A 14,437-nucleotide genomic window follows, 5' to 3' on the forward strand; every position below is an offset into this window, starting at 1 on the left:
TGGGCTTATTATCAGGGGATGTCTTATTTGGGGGGAAACAGGGTATATATATATTTCCCCCCCTGGCTCTACGTGAAGTCCAAACAGCTGCGATTCCTCACAATGTGTAAGTTGCAAAGCCTGTGGCATTTTATCAATGTTGGCATCTCTGTCTTGATTACATCAGAGAAAGTGTCACAATTTTCCATACAGCCAGGAGTGCCAACAATTATATTGTCAGAAAAGCTCAGTTCCTGTATTTGTACAGGTAGTCCTTGACTTACGAACGTTCGTTTAGCAAACATTTGGACTTATGACGACACTGAAAAACAGTGAGAATTAACACGAGTATTTTTGGTTCTGCTCGGAAACCGCTTCTGGACTTTGTGCTTGAGGTGGGGGGAAAAAATGAAACTTTGATTCTGGGTTTCACTGATTAGATAGATCTGTTGTGATAGAAATGCCTAGTTTATATTACTATACAAAAGTAAATATTTGAGGTTCGATATTACTTCTTATTCTACTGTACCAAAGAGAGTCGGGAGTCAATGCCTTTTCTTTCTTTCTTTCTTTCTTTCTTTCTTTCTTTCTTTCTTTCTTTCTTTCTTTCTTTCTTTCTTTCTTTCTTTCTTTCTTTCTTCTTCCTTCCTTCCTTCCTTCCTTCCTTTCCCCATGGTCCAAGATTTTGGGTCCTGCCCTTTAAGGAAAAAACCAACCATCATTTGAGCTTCCTAAAGAGTTCTGACAAGCCAACAAAAGCCCTTCCAAAAGCCCTTTGCATCCTAAGCAAATCAAAAGACCCAGCAACCCCAGAAGAAATAAACAGGAGTCATCGACAACATACAATGTAAGGACTGCAACGGTCACTATGTAGGACAAACAGGCAGAGGAGGCTGGCAGAAGGCATCCACGAACACCGACTGGCAGTCAGAAGACACGACGAAAATTCTTTCATTTCCCAACAGGCAGGCAGATTTAACCACCGTTTCAATCGGGAAAATGTGACCATCCTAGACCAGGTTAAGTCCAAAAACGCCAGGGAATTTCTAGAAGCCTGGCACTCTGACAAATCAGCCCTCAATGGACCCACATAGACATTAACCACATCTGTAGACGATGCGAAAGAGACAATCAACCAGCCCAAAAGGGAACAAAAGGACTCCAGCATCTCTCCAACCAGCAATCAGCACTCCGACCAGCATAGATTAACCCCAAGGTTAACGTTAGACCAACAATCAAGTAAATTAACACCCCCCCCATCAAGAAACTGCCAAAGAGCCATCAGTAAACAGCCCAACCAAAGAATCTCTAAGACTGCATCCACCCACACAGAGACAGGCAAGACACCAGAATATAGACTGACATCAAACAGCACTCCTTACTAGCACTGATGACGTTATCTAGTTGGGTCATGAAACGTCTGCAAGAAAACAAGCAACTACAGAGAGTACCAAAGACCTCTTTACTCTGTTCCTTATGGACTAACATTTCAGTGTTTGTTTTTATTTGTTTACTTAAAAATAATTTATTTAAATATTTATTTAAAAATATTCATCCCATTTCTCCTTTCTAAAGGAATGCAGGAAAGACATAAAATCCTCCTCCTCCTCCCCCCCCAATCCCCACATCCTTCTAGCATGGATGATGTTACCTAGTTGGGTCATGAAACGTCTGCAAGAAAATAAGCAAGCGCAGAGAGCACCAAAGACCCTCTAAGGCAGGGGTGAAATCCAGCAGGTTCTGGAGAACCGGTAGCGGAAACTTTGAGTAGTTTGGAGAACCGGCAAATACCACCTCTGGCTGGCCCCAGAGTGGGGAGGGAATGGGGATTTTTCAGTATCCTTCCCCTAGAGTGGTGACGGAATGGAGATTTTGCAGTCTCCTTCCCCTGGAGTGGGGAGGAAATGGAGATTTTGCAACATCCTTCCCCTGCCATGCCCACCAAGCCAAGCCACACCCACCAAGCCACACCCACAGAACTGGTAGTAAAAAAATTTGGATTTCACCACTGCCCTAAGGTATTCATCCCATTTTTCCCTTCAAAAGGAATGAAAGAAAGACATAAAATCCTCCTCCTCCTCCTCCCCCCAATCCCCACATCCTTCTAGCATGGATGATGTTACCTAGTTGGGAAACGTCTACCGTGTTTTCCCATAAATAATATTTTTTTGAACCCTGAAATAAGCGCTTGGCCTTATTGCCATGCGCTCAAAAGCCCGATTGGGCTTATTATAAGAGGATGTCTTATTTTGGGGAAAACAGGGTACAAGAAAACAAGCAAGTTCAAAGAGCACCAAAGACCCCCACAGTCATTGTCCTCCTCCCCCTCCCCCTCCCAATCCCCACATCCTTCTAGCATGGATGATGTTACCTCGTTGGGTCATTAAATGTTTGCAAGAAAACAAGCAAGCTCAGAGAGCACCAAGGACCCCATAGTTCTTACAAAAAAAGCATCCGTCCACAGAATGTGAAGCTCTGAAGCTTTTGGAGGGGAAATCATAATGCAATGAGTCTGAACTAGGAAGAAACGCCAGCCCTAGTTTTGAATCTGTAAAATGTCTCCAGGATCTAGATTATTCACTTTTTTTTTTCTTGGACTGGAGTCTCTGGAGAAGCCAGGGACAATTTCATCCTGCCCTGAGAACACCTTGACCCAAAACCTATTTGCACAGATCTTCTCATCGTTCCCGTCACCCATCTCCTCCCACTTATGACTGTAACCTTGTTGCTGGTATCCTTAAGATTTATATCGATTGTTTCCTAATATGATTTGATTGCTTATTTGTACCCTATGACTATCATTAAGTGTTGTATCTTTTTATTCTTGATGAATGTATTTTATTCTCTGAGAGCATATACACCAAAGACAAATTCCTTGTGTGTCCAATCACACTTGGCCAATAAAGAATTCTATTCTATTCTATTCTATTCTATTCTATTCTATTCTATTCTATTCTATTCTATTCTATTCTATTCTATTCTATTCCATTCCATTCCATTCCATTCCATTCCATTCCATTCCCTATTCCATTCCATTCCTTCCCTTCTATATTTTCTTTTCTTTCTCTTCTCTTCTCTTTTTTTCTTTTTTTTTCTTTTCTTCTTTTCCTTTCCTTTCCCTTCCCTTCCCTTCCCTTCCATTCTATTCCATTCCATTCCATTTATTGTTTATTATTGTTTATTGGTTTATATGCCGCCCTTCTCCAGAAACTCAGGGCGGCTTACAATGCATTAAGCAATAGCCTTCATACTTTTGTATATACCTGCTTAGTAGGGCTTTCGGGCCCCCTAAGCGGTGTTCTTTTTTTTTTTTATACAAAGTCAGCTTATTGCCCCCACAATCCGGGTCCTCAATTTACCTACCTCGAAAGGATGGAAGGCTGAGTCAACCTTGAGCCTGGTGAGATTTGAACTCGCAGTAATTGCAGGCAGCTGGCAGCTAAGTGCTACTTAAGTGCTACTTAACAGCGCTTTAGTCCGCTGCTCCACCAAGGCTCCCAATTCTGGGAGTTGAAGTCCACCCATCTTAAAACTTGCTGGCTAGGGAATTCTGGGAGTTGAAGTCCACACAGCTTAAAAGTTGCCAAGATGGAGACACCACCAGTCTGAATCAAACCACAGCACTCCTTGAGTGAAAAGGTACCGGAGTTAGAATTTATATTTTTATGGCTTAGCTCAATAAATTAAGCCACAGTTTGCTTAAACAATGACCAATTATGAACCAGAATAACAATAAGTCACCCTTAGCTAGGTTCGCTCATTGCATTAAACCATAAACCATTAATCCAGCTTCTTTGGGTTTGGGCCTACTATATCGTCTGAATCACTTTTTCACTTCTTCTAAGCAAGTCAAGAAACTTAGCTCTAAGAATAAAATACAAATACATTTATGCCATAAATAAAGAATACTGTATTATTCAATTCTTGCTATTTTATAACCCCCTAACCCCCTAACCTGATCTTTTATGTTCACAATGCTTTTCTATTCTATTTCTGTATCTCTAATTTTACGACGTCGTAAGCCACCCAGAGTCGCTTTGGATAGTGAGATGGGTGATGGGATAAATTTAATATAAATAAATAAATAAATAAATATCAACAGGATATTGTTTTAAATTTATAGTTCTATTCACTTCATAGTTTGTCTGAATCCAGAGATTATGGAATGAAGGGGACATTGTAATCTCTGGGCTCAGAAGTACTATGAAGTGAATAGAACTATAAATTTAGAACAACAACTCAGAAATGCCAAGCACCCTTAAATTACAAATATATGAACCAGCAAGTTAACAATCTTTTGCATTGCAGAATATTGAAATTCAGCAGGGAAATGAAAAACTGAAGTTAAGTCCAAAAGGGAAAAATATTTAATTGAGAATTAACTGCACCATGGAAAAAGGGGTGCGGTGAAAGGAGACGAACAGAAGGGTGAGGATACGGATAGTATCCTTAACTTACAATCATTAATTTAGTGACCATTCTAAGTTACAATATTCTCCATTCTAAGTTATAACATTCTAAGTTAGACCATGTGACTTGTTTAGCAACCGTAGCAAAAAGGATTTAAATTCAGATGTGACTCACTTAACGACCACCTCACTTAGCCATGGAAATTCTGGTCCCGACTGTGGTCGTATGTCGAGGGCTATCTGTACCCTATTTTGTTGTACAATCCTGCTAAATTCAGGATGGATCCCACTAAGCCATGAGGACTAGCTGCATTTAAGGAGGAATTTGCAATCCTTTTAAATTTGGTTTTAAATTATTGGGGTTTTAAAATGATTCAGCCAAATTTATTTAATCGGTTTTATCTCTATTTTAAATTTTGTATTTACATGTTTTATTTTATGGCTGTTCACCGCCCTGAGTCCTTCGGGAGTAGGGCAGTATACAAATTTAATTAAATAAATAAATAAAATAAATAAATTGGGAATGATTGCAGTTAGTGTGTATTTTTTTCCTCCGTCCATTAATTATTAGATTAATTTACTCAAAATTACTGCTCAGTTCTGTAATTGGTGCCTGGAAACTCCATGACTTTTTATCATGAAGCTTCACTGTTGTGTTTAATGCACCATTATGATTCTTTTCAATTAATTTAACTTCCTAGGCAAGCAAGAGCTATATCCCCTTGCAGGAAAAAAAAAGTCTGCAAGGAAATGTTGAGTTTGATCCAATACTGTTGCTTGTTTAATAAGCTACACAAACACAGTGGCAATGCTAGCTTTGCACAACTGGAGGTAAACGTTTTGCAACAGTGACAGTCTACATACAGCCAGTTCAAAAGAAACAACTCAATTCTTCCTCCTTACTTGAAAAGATAAAAAAACCTTGTTAAAAAAAACGATCACACGGTTTTTGTAGCCAGCCCCAATCCGTTGACTCAATCTTAAAACTGTCAGATCACTGCTCCGATTTCCCAATAATTCAAAATTATCTCTACCTCCAAACCAATTTTCCAGGCCTTGCCAGCCTTCACTCCAATCAATCATCCTTCCTTTATTGGAATATATGCACACGCGTGTCTCGCACACAAACATATATAAACTTCAAACCGGTATTATAACCCCTAATTCAAAGGATTGCAACAGATGGAAAACATGGCTAAATAAGATAGTTATTCTCTTTAAATACAAATGTCAAGAAGCTAATAACCTTAATGGAGAAATCGACTTTGAAATGTAGGAATAACGAAATCTGATGAGGAATTACAAGATAGATAGATAGATAGATAGATAGATAGATAGATAGATAGATAGATAGATAGATAGATAGATGATAGATAGATGATAGATGGATGGATGGATGGATGGATGGATGGATGGATAGATAGATGGATGGATAGATAGATGGATAGATAGATAGAAATACTGTAGATAGATACCATAGATAAATAGATAGGTAGGTAGATTTAGATAGATACCATAAAAAGATAGATACGATAGATAGATACCATCAATAGATACCATAAATTAGATATAGATACCATAGATACCATAGATACCATAGATATGATCAATAGATAGATACGATCAATAGATAGATACGATCAATACGATCGATACGATAGAGATAGATAACAGATCCCACTCCCTAGAACAATATTGCATGAAGTTTCTTGAAGACAGAACATTCTCAAAAACAGTGATTTTTCAGCCCCGTTTTCAGACTGTAAGGAGAAAGACAGATCTGCTATTACAAAGAGGTATCATTATATCCAGATTTTTTTTTAAAAAAAAATAAAAGCATCACAGGAACATTTTAGGTACCCCATGATGTTCTAAAGATGAATTCCCAAAGGAGGAAGATTGCACAAATTATAAGTAAATAATCCGTTTAAAATCCGTGGGCCTTCCTTTGGAAAGAACATAAAGCTTTTCAGAGAACAAAATGTTATTTATTCTGCAGTTGCAACCGACTTAGAAGGTTAGAGCCACAGAATCTTCCCGTTTGCTTCCACGGACGAAGCCAAACCAGGGTCCCCGGGGCAGATTCCTAGTCGATCCCCTCTCGCGGGGATCAAGTTTGGATCCCTGCTGTTGTCAGAGCAGACGATGGTGGACTTCAAGAGCCAAACAGTCTGGGTTTGAGTTACAAGGCACTTCCCGTGATGCAGGCCAGAGATAAGGAAGGGCCCAGCCCGTTGACATTTTAAGTCACAGTTCATATCCCCAGCGTGTGACGAGGAGGAGAAAGGTCTTCTCCAAGGAATATCTCAAAAAAAGCAAGAAGAAAAACCACCCTTCAAACTCCTTTTTAAGCACCGAGAGAGGAAGGGAGAAAAATGACACTGCAGGAGGAAGGTTCTTTCCTACTAAAATCCACCTTTAAATTAAAATATTTGTAGCTCAGGGTTAAAATGAGGGGTCTCTGGGCTTGGTGGTTCTCTGCTTATATACATGTAAACCCCACTGCCTTTTAGCACTGATGAGATTACTTAGTTGGGTCACGAAACGTCTGCAAGAAAACCACCAAGTTCAGAGAGCACCAGGGACCCCACAGTCGTCCTCCTCCTTCTCTCCACCAACTTCCACTCCCTTCTAGCACTGATGATATTACCTAGTTGGGTCATGAAACGTCTGCAAGAAAACCACCAAGCCCAGAGAGCACTAAGGCCCCTACAGTCCATCTCCTCCTCCTCCTCCTCTCCAGCAACTCCACTGCCTTCTAGCACTGATAACGTTACCTAGTTGGGTCATGAAACGTCTGCAAGTAAACTACCAGCCTCAGAGACCACCAGAGATCCATTATATCGAGCTTTAATTTCTGTACAGGCAGTCCTCGACTTATGACAACAACTGAGCCCAGGTTTTCTGTTGCTAAGTGAGACAGTGGTTAAGTTGAATTCTGCCCCGTTTTACAACCTTTCTTGCCACGGTTGTTAAGGGAATCGCTGCAGCTGTTCAATTAGAGCCTGGTGGCGCGGCAGACTAAAGCACTATTAACAGTTATTAACACCAGCTGCCTGCAATTACTGCAAGTTCAAACCTCACCAGGCTCAAGGTTGACTCAGCCTTCCATCCTTTCTAAGGTAGGTGAAATGAGGACCCAGATTGTGGGGGCAATAAGCTGACTTTGTATAAAAATATACAAAAGTATGAAGGCTATTGCTTAACGCATTGTAAGCCGCCCTGAGTCTCCGGAGAAGGGCGGCATATAAATCAAATTTAAAAAAAATAATAATAATTACTAACAAGGTTGTTAAGTGAATACGGCTTCCCCCATTGACTTGGCCTGTCAGAAGGTCGCAAAAAGAATAGGGATCACGTGATCCCGGCACGGGGCATCCATCATAAATATGAGTCAGTTGCCGAGTGCCTGAATTTTGATCAGATCAACCTGGGGATGCCGCAACTGTCGTTAAGTGTGAAAAATGGCCATAGGTCTTTTTTTTTCCCCAGTCATTTAAGTCAAGGACTGCCTGTACCCAATCTCAGAATCAGAATACAGCTGGAAGGGACCTTTGGAGGTCTTCTAGTCCAGCCCCACCCCACCCCCCACCCCTCTCAAGCAGGAAACCCTATTTCAGACAAGTGACTGTCCGGTCTCAATCCATCACTATAGATGGATTGAGACGACCAAAGACAAAAGTGGAGAAGACCTCCAGTGGCTCTTAATCCCACCCAAATATTTCCTTTTCCTTTTGCCCCCACTTTATATGTGTCTACACATACACGTATACATACATCATACACATACACACATATAAAATGCCCCTTTTGCAAAAGGCTTGGTGGCCTCAGAAGCCGCCTTCCACAACAGGCTCTGCTCTCATTCCTTCCTACATCTCGGCCGGCCGGAGGGAGAGAAGGAAAAACAGGGTGGAAAGCATCTGTCTGAATGCCAAGCGGGGCTGGGCTGGGCCAGAGGCCTCGGCTCACTTCCTCACCGCCCGCCTTGCCGGAAAAGAAGAGAAGGGCCTTGTTAGCCACCACGGTTAGATATTATTTTCCCGGATCCCCAAAAATGATGTATGCGCTTCCTGTATCGGAGAATATACATACATATATATGTATACATGCTTCCCGTATCTTGGAATATAAGGATGTTTCCCGCATCAGACAAACTTGCAAAGTCTGGGAGGGTCAGCAACGCAGCTCCAGAAAACCCAGCTTCTCCAGAAAAATATTCCATTTTTTTCCCTTCCCCGTCTCTTCCCAACCCCCCCCCTCCTTTTGCAGATTTAAATCGAAAGAAAAAGCAGTAGGAAATACTTTTCCAGCTAGATCTTCGGTAACCAACCTGAAGTCAGGAAAACATCCAGCAACAGGGTGGGAGGGTTGGAGGGGGTGCAAAGGTGATCCCGGAGCCTTGCATGGCTGGGCAGCCCGTAAACCTGGTTTGTTTCCTTGCAACAACTAAGCTAAAAGCAAGGTTGGAAGGGGGAAGCCCAGGAAGACCGGGGGAGGGAGGGGGAGCTGGGAAGGAAGGAGGAAAGGTCCTCTGCCTTCCATTAAAATAATACTATAATACTAATAATACATACTAATACGAATAATAATAATTGTTCAGTTGACCGAGTTTCATGATTAATGAATAAAGTGTATAATACTAATACTAATAAGCACCGGTCAATATTATTTGGGATACATTTTTAAATGTTCAGTTGACTGAGTTTCATATTTAATGAAGATAAAAATAATAATGATGATGATGATGATGATATTCTTAAGAAGGTATTTGGTTGATACCTAGGACGCTGGCAGCAACCCGTATCAACCATTAACCCCAGTCAATGGTATTTGTGACACATTTTTAAATGTCCAGTTGACTGAGTTTCATGTTTAATAATAATAATAATAATTTTGACTCTAGAAAAAAACCACCTTACTCGGAACAGCTTACATCCTCCAACGATACCTTAACAGTTCCTAGGTTCTTGGTTAGGACTCGAGCTGCTGAGCTATTAACCAGCCTCAAAGGCTGTGAATCTCACCAAAGATTAACCAATAATAATAATAATAATAATAATAATAATAATAATAATAATAATAATAATGATGATGATGATGATGATGATGATGTTCATAAGAAGGTACTTGGTTGATACCTAGGATGTTGGCAGCCACCCGTATCAACCCTTAGCCCCAGTCAATGGCATTTGTGATGCATTTTTGAACGTTCAGTTGACTCGAGTTTCACGTTTAACGAATAAAGTACATAACAATAAGTAATAATAATAATAAGGAAATTTCCACTGGGAAGGGAGGGGAAAGGGCAAGGAAAAAAGGGGGGGAGGGAGGATCTGTCTGGTCCATCCCTTTCCACCCCCCAAAAAAAGGGGGAGGAAGGTTTCAAAGAGAAGCTAAAAGGGGAAATTTGAAGGCCTTGCGGGGGGGGGGGGGGGGGAGGGGGGAGGCTGTGGATGATGGGAGATGAAGTCCAGCTCCCTCTTTTTTTTTTAAAAAAAAGGGCAGATTGCACACCGAAAAGGAGGGGGGTGCAAAGTGCAAAAAGGTCTTAGCAGATACACTAAGTTGACTCAATTTATTATTTACTGTTTATAATATATTATATGTGTGTGTGTGTGTGTGTGTGTGTGTGTGTGTGTGTGTGTGTGTGTACAGTTAATATTTCGGATTTATTATTTATTATATTAACTGTACACACATATATACCCGTGAAAACTTACACACACACACACACACACACACACACAAACACACACACACACACACACACATATAATGTATATGTAATCTTATTCCACCGCCCTGAGTCCTTCGTGAGAAGGGCGGTATAGAAACTCAATAAATAAATAAATAAAATATGAGGGGGGGGGTTGAGGCTTGCAAAGCAAAAAAAAAAGAGGGGGGGTCCACCCATGGGGGGGAGGGGGCGTCCCCCCCACCCCCACCCCCACCCGGGGAAAGGGAAGAGGAGGGGGAGGGGGAGGGGAAAACGGGAAACGACTCGGACTTACGACGGCCAGCCCGGGCTGAGCTCTCACAGCCTCCTCCTCCGATCCCGGGCGCGACGGCGGCGGCACCTCCCTTTCCCCAGCGGCGGCTGCCGAGCCTGCCCGCCGCCCTCGCCGCCACCGCGGTGCCGCTCCATGCACGGGGACGAGCGAGCGAGCGAGCGAGGGCGGCGGAGACGCTTCCACAAGCAGCCCGAAAGAAGGAACCGCAGCACCGGCCAGCGCTGAGGGGGGGAGCGGGAGGCTTCCCAACCGGGCGCTCGCGGGCGGCGGCGTCAACGGCAGCAACGGCGTCTCCCTCCCCTCAGTCGCTCCCTCCCTCCCTCCCTCACGGCCCACGCGCCCGCTGGCGCGTTGGAAGCCGCGCGGCGATTGGGCGGATGAGAGAGAGGCTGTGGTTGGACCAGGCCGACGCCACACGCTCCGCCCACCCTTCGACCCGAGAAAGGGCAACCTGCGTTTCGCGCCCTCTCGTGGGAGGGGACTCGGGAAGTTTCGGCTCCCTTCGGAAAAAGGAGGGAGAGGGAGGGAGGGAAGGAGGCCGTTGACATGGCAACGGGCAGGGAAAAAGGAGGGAAATAGATTGAACAGAAGTTTGAGGGGAACCTTCTAGGTCAGTGTTTCTCAAGCTTGGAAGCTTGAAGATGGGTGGATTTCAACTCCCAGAATCCCCCAGCCAGAAGCACTCAGACAAAACGGCCATCAACGGGCACATAGAGATGGACCACATTTACACACCATTCAAAAGAGACAATCCAAAAGCTAAAAGATCACTGCACTTCCTGGCCAGAAATAAAATACCCACAAGAGCAGAGATTAACACAGTGTTTCTCAACCTTGGTAGCTTGAAGATGGGGGGACTTCAACTCCCAGAATCCCCCAGCCAGAAGCACTCAGACAAAACGGCCATCAACGGGCACATAGAGATGGACCACATTTACACACCATTCAAAAGAGACAATCCAAAAGCTAAAAGATCACTGCACTTCCTGGCCAGAAATAAAATACCCAGAAAAGCAGAGATTAACACAGTGTTTCTCAACCTTGGAAGCTTGAAGATGGGTGGACTTCAACTCCCAGAATCCCCCAGCCAGCGGCACTCAGACAAAACGGCCATCAACGGGCACATAGAGATGGACCACATTTACACACCATTCAAAAGAGACAATCCAAAAGCTAAAAGATCACTGCACTTCCTGGCCAGAAATAAAATACCCACAAGAGCAGAGATTAACACGGTGTTTCTCAAGCTTGGTAGCTTGAAGATGGGGGGACTTCAACTCCCAGAATCCCCCAGCCAGTTTTTACTGTGGACTTTCAACTCCCAGAATTCCTCAGCCAGTCGTGCGGACTGGGGAATTCTGGGGATTGTAGTCCGCAAGTCTTACAGTGGACAAGTTTTGGAGATCCTTGTACATTGCAGGTCATCTAGTCCAGGGGTCCCAACTTTGGCCACTGTAAGACATGTGGATTTCAAGTCCCAGAATTCTTCAGCCAGCTTTTACTGTGGACTTTCAACTCCCAGAATTCCCAAGACAGTTTTTAAGATTTATGGACTTCAACTCCCAGAATTCCTCAGCCAGCTTTTAAGCCGTGTGGACTTTCAACTCCCAGAATTCCCCAGCCAGCTTTTACTGTGGACTTTCAACTCCCAGAATTCCCCAGCCAGCTTTTAAGCCATGTGGACTTCAACTCCCAGAATTCCCCAGCCACCTTTTAAGCTGTTTGGACTTCAACTCCCAGAATTCCCCAGCCAGCTTCTTTCTTTCTTTCTTTCTTTCTTTCTTTCTTTCTTTCTTTCTTTCTTTCTTTCTTTCTTTCTTTCTTTCTTTCTTTCTTTCTTTTTCCAGTTTACCATCTCTTCCAACCTCAGGAAATTCGAGCACCTGCAAAATCAGACTGTAGCATCTGCATAATCTCATTTTGGGAGGTGTTTTTTTTTTTTCCCTCCCTGCCCCACGGCGAGCCTCTGAATAGGGGCAGGAAGGAGGAAGGACTTCTATAATTGGAGTTCCCATGGAATTTTTAAAACGATGGACAGCCTCAGCGTGAGGTTGGCTGGGTTGCAATAAAAAAAATATATTTCGCCAATCGAATTAAGAGTGACTCCACCTTTGAGTTGGGTGGCACTAAACTGGTCGAGCCCTGTTATCGAAACACACCCAGGGGAAAAGCTATTAACCGAATTAACTGTTCCACTACTAACACCCTTGTCATGGTTCCTATAAAAAATTATAAATGGGTACTGTATACCTTAAAGGTGTTGGTGACCTACTATTTAAGCAGAGTCAGATGTTGCACGTAATTTTTTAACCATCATTCACTGGGAGCCAGTTTGATCAGGTGGCAAAGAAACCAGACTAGAAACCAAAAGGCTGGGAGTTCTAGTTCCACCTTAGGCATGAAAGCCGGCTGGGTGACTTTGAGTCAATCATCAGGAGATGGTGAGTTCTAGTCCCACCTTAGGCATGAAAGCCGGCCTGGGTGACTTTGACAACTGACTCACATTTACGACGGTTGCAGTGTCCCGGGGTCACGCTATCCCCTTCTGCGACCTTCTGTGAAATCAATGGCGAAAAAACCAGATTCACTTTACAACCAGGTGACTCATTTAAGAACTGCAGCGTTTCACTGAACAAATGTGGTGAGAAAAGTTTGTAAAGTGGGACGAAACTCACTTCACAAATGTCTCACTGAACCACAGAAATTCAGGGCTCCGTTGTGGTCATATGTCGAGGACTACCTGGTACTGACCCCTTTGTTCTTCTGGGGGTTCGCAGGGGTTCGGGAGAACCTCTAGCTAAGATTCTGTGCAGTTCGGGGAACCCCCAAATCCCACTCCTGGCTGGCCCCGCCCACCCCAGCCTTCCCTTCCCAGGAGTCCCCACACGGCTTGTTTTGGATGTGGGTAAGTGCAGGGCGCACGTGGAGGCTCGGGGAGGTTGAAAAACGGGCCTACCGGAAGTTCAGGAAGCCTGATTCTGGCCTCCAGATGGCCTCTGGAGCCTGGGGAGGCCGTTTTCGCACTCCCGGAGGCTCGAGGAAAGCCTCCGGAGCCCGGGGAGGGCAAAAACCCCCCTCCCCGCCGTGGGGCAGGAGACTGACTAGGCCACGCCCATGGCCCCGCCCACCCAGCAACCGGGCAGAGAACCCCTTGCTAAAATTTTTGAAGCCCACCCCTGCATTCATCCCTAAAGAGCCTGGTGGCGCAGCAGACTAATAGCCTGTTATTATCATTCAGCTGCCTGCAATTACTGCTAGTTCGAATCTCCCCAGGCTCAAGGTTGACTCAGCCTTCCATCCTTTCTAAGGTAGGTAAATTGAGGACCCAGTTTGTGGGGGCAATAAGCTGACTTTGTGAAAAATATACAAAAGGATGAAGGCTATTGCTTAACGCATTGTAAGCCGCCCTGAGTCTCCAGAGAAGGGCGGCATATAAATCAAATAAATAAATAAATAAATAAATAAATAAATAAATAAATAAATAAATAAATAAATAAAATCCCATTTTCCCCAGACAGTGTGACCTCAAGTCTAGTAAAGGCGAATTTCAACAGCAGAACCACCGTTCCATTCCACAGGATGGCACATGATCGATTAGGAAAATTCAGTAAAAGGCTGCAGGGGATGTGATTATTTGCGAGCTTTCCCAGATTTCGAAAGTAACCTTTGCCTATTTTTGTGGTGAAGCCAGCATTCAAATTTCCAGAAACTCAGCAAAATGCATGTTTCCTCTCACCACCTCCTGTGCTTCTCTATTTTTATTTTTATTTTTTTCCGAAGGGTGACCGGGATCACGTATTAGCATAACGTTTATGTGCAACATAGAATGCAAAAAGTCCGTAGAGATTCTCAGTCATCCAGGTCCTGGTTGTCCTAAAAGTGCTTTTTTTCAGGAGGCAACTGGACTTTCTGGTTTTTTTTCCTTTTGAAGACGTTTCGCTTCTCCATCCAAGAAGCTTCTTCAGCTCTGAGTGGATGGTGGGGAATGGAAGGATTTATATTCAGGGGTGGGCTTCAAAATCTTAGCAAGGGGTT

General features: G+C 43.5%; 1 protein-coding gene across 18 annotated transcripts in view; it reads right to left on the reverse strand.

Moving 5' to 3' along the window:
* The window catches only part of PTPRA (protein tyrosine phosphatase receptor type A), a 132,161-nt gene extending 121,292 nt beyond the window's left edge, over nucleotides 1–10,869 (reverse strand). For 3 of the 18 annotated variants that reach the window (XM_087874828.1, XM_060687190.2, XM_087874829.1), the window contains exon 1: nucleotides 10,403–10,773. The gene's annotated coding sequence lies outside the window, so the exon portion shown is untranslated. Of the gene's footprint in view, nucleotides 1–10,402 lie in introns of all 18 variants that reach the window. The other 15 variants (XM_087874830.1, XM_087874822.1, XM_087874823.1 and 12 more) reach the window with 12 other exon arrangements.
* Nucleotides 10,870–14,437: the final 3,568 nt, after the last annotated feature.

The sequence above is a fragment of the Pantherophis guttatus genome, chromosome 8, assembly GCF_059756535.1.
Source record: "Pantherophis guttatus breed Tessera chromosome 8, ASM5975653v1, whole genome shotgun sequence".
NCBI classification, from domain to species: Eukaryota; Metazoa; Chordata; class Lepidosauria; order Squamata; family Colubridae; genus Pantherophis; species Pantherophis guttatus.